Here is a 6,000-nt window from a genome sequence, read left to right on the forward strand (position 1 = left end):
CTGCTATTTCTTAAGACCTTTTGGAAACGAAAGAGTTGGTAGTAAGACCTACATTCAGCAGGTACTACGAGCGTCAGCACGAAGTGGCCGCATGAAACATCAAAATTCTGTTGCTGAGGATATTTAACTAAAGGGTCCGAATGTTGAAATAATTTCGTGAAACATTTCTGGAGCTCGCGAATTCGGCAGTGAACCGGTAGTCCCCGCGAGCGTAGGACAGGAGGCGGTGGTGTCTGTGGTGCGAAGCGTTGCGAGGATGAAGTTGGGAGCGAATGGTCGCCAGCGATCAATACAGTTTATTGGTCATTTTTTTATCTTTTTGTGCCATACTTTATACTGTATATACACTCCTGGAAATTGAAATAAGAACACCGTGAATTCATTGTCCCAGGAAGGGGAAACTTTATTGACACATTCCTGGGGTCAGATACATCACATGATCACACTGACAGAACCACAGGCACATAGACACAGGCAACAGAGCATGCACAATGTCGGCACTAGTACAGTGTATATCCACCTTTCGCAGCAATGCAGGCTGCTATTCTCCCATGGAGACGATCGTAGAGATGCTGGGTGTAGTCCTGTGGAACGGCTTGCCATGCCATTTCCACCTGGCGCCTCAGTTGGACCAGCGTTCGTGCTGGACGTGCAGACCGCGCGAGACGACGCTTCATCCAGTCCCAAACATGCTCAATGGGGGACAGATCCGGAGATCTTGCTGGCCAGGGTAGTTGACTTACACCTTCTAGAGCACGTTGGGTGGCACGGGATACATGCGGACGTGCATTGTCCTGTTGGAACAGCAAGTTCCCTTGCCGGTCTAGGAATGGTAGAACGATGGGTTCGATGACGGTTTGGATGTACCGTGCACTATTCAGTGTCCCCTCGACGATCACCAGTGGTGTACGGCCAGTGTAGGAGATCGCTCCCCACACCATGATGCCGGGTGTTGGCCCTGTGTGCCTCGGTCGTATGCAGTCCTGATTGTGGCGCTCACCTGCACGGCGCCAAACACGCATACGACCATCATTGGCACCAAGGCAGAAGCGACTCTCATCGCTGAAGACGACACGTCTCCATTCGTCCGTCCACTCACGCCTGTCGCGACACCACTGGAGGCAGGCTGCACGATGTTGGGGCGTGAGCGGAAGACGGCCTAACGGTGTGCGGGACCGTAGCCCAGCTTCATGGAGACGGTTGCGAATGGTCCTCGCCGATACCCCAGGAGCAACAGTGTCCCTAATTTGCTGGGAAGTGGCGGTGCGGTCCCCTACGGCACTGCGTAGGATCCTACGGTCTTGGCGTGCATCCGTGCGTCGCTGCGGTCCGGTCCCAGGTCGACGGGCACGTGCACCTTCCGCCGACCACTGACGACAACATCGATGTACTGTGGAGACCTCACGCCCCACGTGTTGAGCAATTCGGCGGTACGTCCACCCGGCCTCCCGCATGCCCACTATACGCCCTCGCTCAAAGTCCGTCAACTGCACATACGGTTCACGTCCACGCTGTCGCGGCATGCTACCAGTGTTAAAGACTGCGATGGAGCTCCGTATGCCACGGCAAACTGGCTGACACTGACGGCGGCGGTGCACAAATGCTGCGCAGGTAGCGCCATTCGACGGCCAACACCGCGGTTCCTGGTGTGTCCGCTGTGCCGTGCGTGTGATCATTGCTTGTACAGCCCTCTCGCAGTGTCCGGAGCAAGTATGGTGGGTCTGACACACCGGTGTCAATGTGTTCTTTTTTCCATTTCCAGGAGTGTAGTATGCATAGCAGGTATAATATGTACAGGAACTGTATGCGAAAGTGTTCTTTGCATGGGTATTTGATGAGCAATAATAGTAAAGTAGCATTGAAGTAGTAATGAGTGGTTATAGCGTGGGACTGCGTGTGCACTGCTGGGACAGCGCTATCTAGTGGCCGGTTGTGAACCACTAGACTCGCAGCAGGCAAAGCGGCGCGGAAGAGGGCAATGTGATGCCGACCGTTGTCAGTCGAGCTGCGGTCATTGTCAAACAGTTTTATCTTGTGGCTTCGGTTTTATATATCTGATGGAATAGTATGACCATGAGAGCAGTTGTTTTTTAATTTTTATTTCTGCGACAATGATTTTATATCAGCTGGTCTGCCTCATGTATCGTTATATCCAAATGATTTATACATGTTAAGCTACATTCAGGTATGTACTACTGTACTAATAGTAATGTATGTAGTGTAACTCTTCACAGATCTGATGATGGCACCTTTAGTGTGTTGAAACCGGCCATCTAGTAAATAATATTTAAGCGATTTTGGCTTTTGAATTCTTTCTACAACAGAGTGATCGCCCCACAACACGCTATGTGTTCACTGCAATACAGTTGTTGTTCTGGTGCGGAAAACTGCAGGAGTTGGCAAGTGCGTTTCCTGTGCATGGCTGTAAAGGGTTCGACTGTTGACCGGTTTTTGTGAAATGCGGTGCGACTGTGTAAGCGAGCACCTCCTATGTGGACAGGGGTGGGGTTTCGTATCACAATACGGAGACATCAGCTGCCTGGTGATAGCGTTTAATAACAACGAAATGGACCTGGCGAGGTACCGCAGAAGACAAAACTTGCGGTGTTTTTGCGTGTACTTTTGTCCTTCTCAACATAAGACATTTATCCCGTTTTCACTATGGCAGAGATGGTAGGAATCGGATGGTGAGAGTACCGACTATTTACGGTGCACATTTAACACTCTAGTGGTACGATGTGTGTTTGGAAAACAGGTGGATTTCTGCAGGGATTGACTTGTGATCCAATTGGCCTACCTGTCATTTGAAAGCAGGTTGCTGCAGAGCTTAACTATTGGCATAGGAGGACTGTCTTGCGTGTCAATTCGATGATGACAACTTTGTTTTAACACTGTATCTGTGGCAGTGCATGTCACCAATCTGGGTCCACCAATAATGGTACAAAGAGAAAGTCTGCCTGGAGGCTGGAGGCATAACCGCTGTGTGAAGCAGGCTATGTGGCGATCTGTGGCACATCTGACGACATGGTATAATGGTGGTGCAGGTGAGTGTGTTTCAGAATATACTGTTCAGAGTACGGATATCTGCAGCTGGCAACGCTTACATGTTGACGTTGACCGAACGGTATCATCCATTACGACTGCACTGCACCCGAGATCGTCGGGACTGGACCGCGTATCAACGGGAACGTGTCATATGGTCGGATGAATCACATTTCTTGTTACGCTATGTCGACGGTCGCATCCAAATACGTTGTTATCCAGGCTAACGACTGCTCGATCCTCGCACTGCGCCACGGAAACAGGTCAGTGAGAGGAGCATCATGCTGTGAAGAACTTTCAGCCGAACTTCCGTGAAACCTGTGATAGAAATCTAAGGCACAATGACACCTGTGGAGTACGTCAAAATTTTTGCGGACCATGTGATCTCTTCTTGAATGAAATTATCACTCTAAAACTGTGTGCCGGACCGAAACTCGAACTCGGGACCTTTGCCTTTCGCTGGCAAGTGCTCTACCAACTGAGCTACATAAGCACGACTCACACCCCGTCCTCACAGCCTTACTTCTGCCAGTACCTCGTCTCCTACCTTCCAAACTTTACAGAAGCTCTCCTGCGAAACCTTGCAGAACCAGCACTCCTGAAAGAAAGGATATTGCGGAGACATGGCTTAGCCACAGCCTGGGGGATGTTTCTAGAATGAAATTTTCACTCTACAGCGGAGTGTGCGCTGATATGAAACTTCCTGGCGGATTAAAACTGTGTGGCGGAGCGAGACTCGAACTCGGGACCTTTGCCTTTCGCGGGCAAGCGCTCTACCAACTGAGCTACCCAAGCACGCACCGTCCTCACAGCCTTACTTCTACCAGTACCTCGTCTCCTACCTTCCAAACTTTACAGAAGCTCTCCGCAATATCCTTTCTTTCAGGAGTGCTAGTTCTGCAAGGTTTCGCAGGAGAGCTTCTGTAAAGTTTGGAAGGTAGGAGACGAGGTACGGGCAGAAGTAAGGCTATGAGGACGGGTCGTGAGTCATGCTTGGGTAACTCAGTTGGTAGAACACTTGCCCGCGAAAGGCAAAGGTCCCGAGTTCGAGTCTCGGTCCGGCACACAGTTTTAATCTGCCAGGAAGTTTGATCTGTTCTTGCTCTATGTGTTGGCCGAGGATAACCGCCTGTGTCAGAAGGCCAGAATCGTGCTGCAGTGGTTTGGAGAGCACGATAGTGAACTGACGTTGATCTCTTAGCCACAAAATTCACTTGATAAGACGTGCCCACCGAGCAGCGGCCTCTAGTTCACGGAAATTACGCGACCTGTGCGTAGCCCTCTGGTGTCACTTACCTCTGGGAACCATTAAGGACTTATCAAGGCATAGCTATTGCGCTGCGTCCCCTAGGTGGACCAACACGCTAGGCGTGCGGCAGTCCTGTTTTGACTCATTAGTGTATCTCCGAGTACTGTACGAAGGACGACTGCTTGCGACTAATTAGGTCCGGTATATTTTGTGTGTGGTCTCTATGAAGACGGTACCATACCCAACGATTTGAAACAAATGAGTGAGAGGCTGTTACGAGCGTCGCGGCCTTACCTACCGCCGCCACCGGCCTACCCTGGCTCCCCTTCGCTCGATGACGTAATCGCCGCTGGCTGGGTGGCTGGTGAACACGCCTCGAGCATTCCAGTTGCTCCAGGCGTCGCCGCTTTGTCTGCAGACGCGCCGGGGATTTCCGCATGCGGTCCCCGATGACCTCGCCGTCGCCCTACCGTCACATTACTCCACACATTTCACCATTTCATTACACGTCTGTTGCAGCACAAACTCTTCATCCGGTTTTTTTGCTTCTTCCAGAAACGACACCCTGGAATCTGCGTTTACTGATGTGGTGCAACTCTTCACAGGAAAATGTCCTGCGGTTTCATCAAGTGATTATGCGTCGTGGAAAGCGAACGAAAAATCGAGCAAAAAGGCTGCTCGGTGAAATTCTCCATATGTCCTGTAATACTATAACACAGATATAACGCGTCTTTCCTCAATATTGTTTTTGAAGTGCAATCTAATTATATTTTTATTGTCTTCAGTACAAAGAGTGGTCGGATGTAGCTCTCCATGCTACTCTATCCTGTGCAAGCCTCTTCATCTCCGAATAACTACTGCAACTTACATGCTTCTAAATCTGCTTACTTTATACATCTCTTGATCTCCCTTTACGATTTTTACTTCCCAATCTAAATTGGTGATCCCTTGATGTCTTAGAATGTGTCGCATCAACCGATCCCTTCTTCTAGTAGGGTTATGCCACACATATAATTTCTCCCCAGTTCTGTTCAATACTTCATCACTTACCCACATAACCTTCAGCTTTCTTCTGCAACAGCTTATTTCAGTAGCTTATATTCTCTTCTTGTCTAAACTATTTATCGTCCATGTTTCACTTCCGTACTCAATACAAATAGCATACAAAAGACTTCCCAACACTTAAATCTATAGAATGAGATTTTCACTCTGCAGCGGAGTGTGCGCTGATATGAAACTTCCTGGCAGATTTAAACTGTGTGCCGGACCGAGACTCGAACGCGGGACCTTTGCGTTTCGCGGGCAAGTGCTCTACAAACTGAGCTACCCAAGCACGACTCACGACCCGTCCTCACAGCGTTAATTCCGCCAGTACCTCGTCTCCTACATCCAGCTCCCGCAGGAGAGCTTCTGTGAAGTTTGGAAGGTAGGAGACGAGGTAATGGTGGAATTAAAGCTGTGAGGACGGGTTGTGAGTCGTGCTTGGGTAGCTCAATTGGTAGAGCACTTGCCTGCGAAACGCAAAGGTCCCGAGTTCGAGTCTCGGTCCGGCACACAGTTTTAATCTGCCAGGAAGTTACTTAAATCTATACTCGATGTTACAAACTGTTCTTTTCTTACCATTGCGTCTACATTTTATATCATCTCTGTATCGGCCATTACCAATTAATTTGCTGTTCAAATAGCAAAACTCATCTACCACTTCAAGT

Source organism: Schistocerca nitens, chromosome 9 (genome assembly GCF_023898315.1).
Source record: "Schistocerca nitens isolate TAMUIC-IGC-003100 chromosome 9, iqSchNite1.1, whole genome shotgun sequence".
Taxonomy (NCBI): domain Eukaryota; kingdom Metazoa; phylum Arthropoda; class Insecta; order Orthoptera; family Acrididae; genus Schistocerca; species Schistocerca nitens.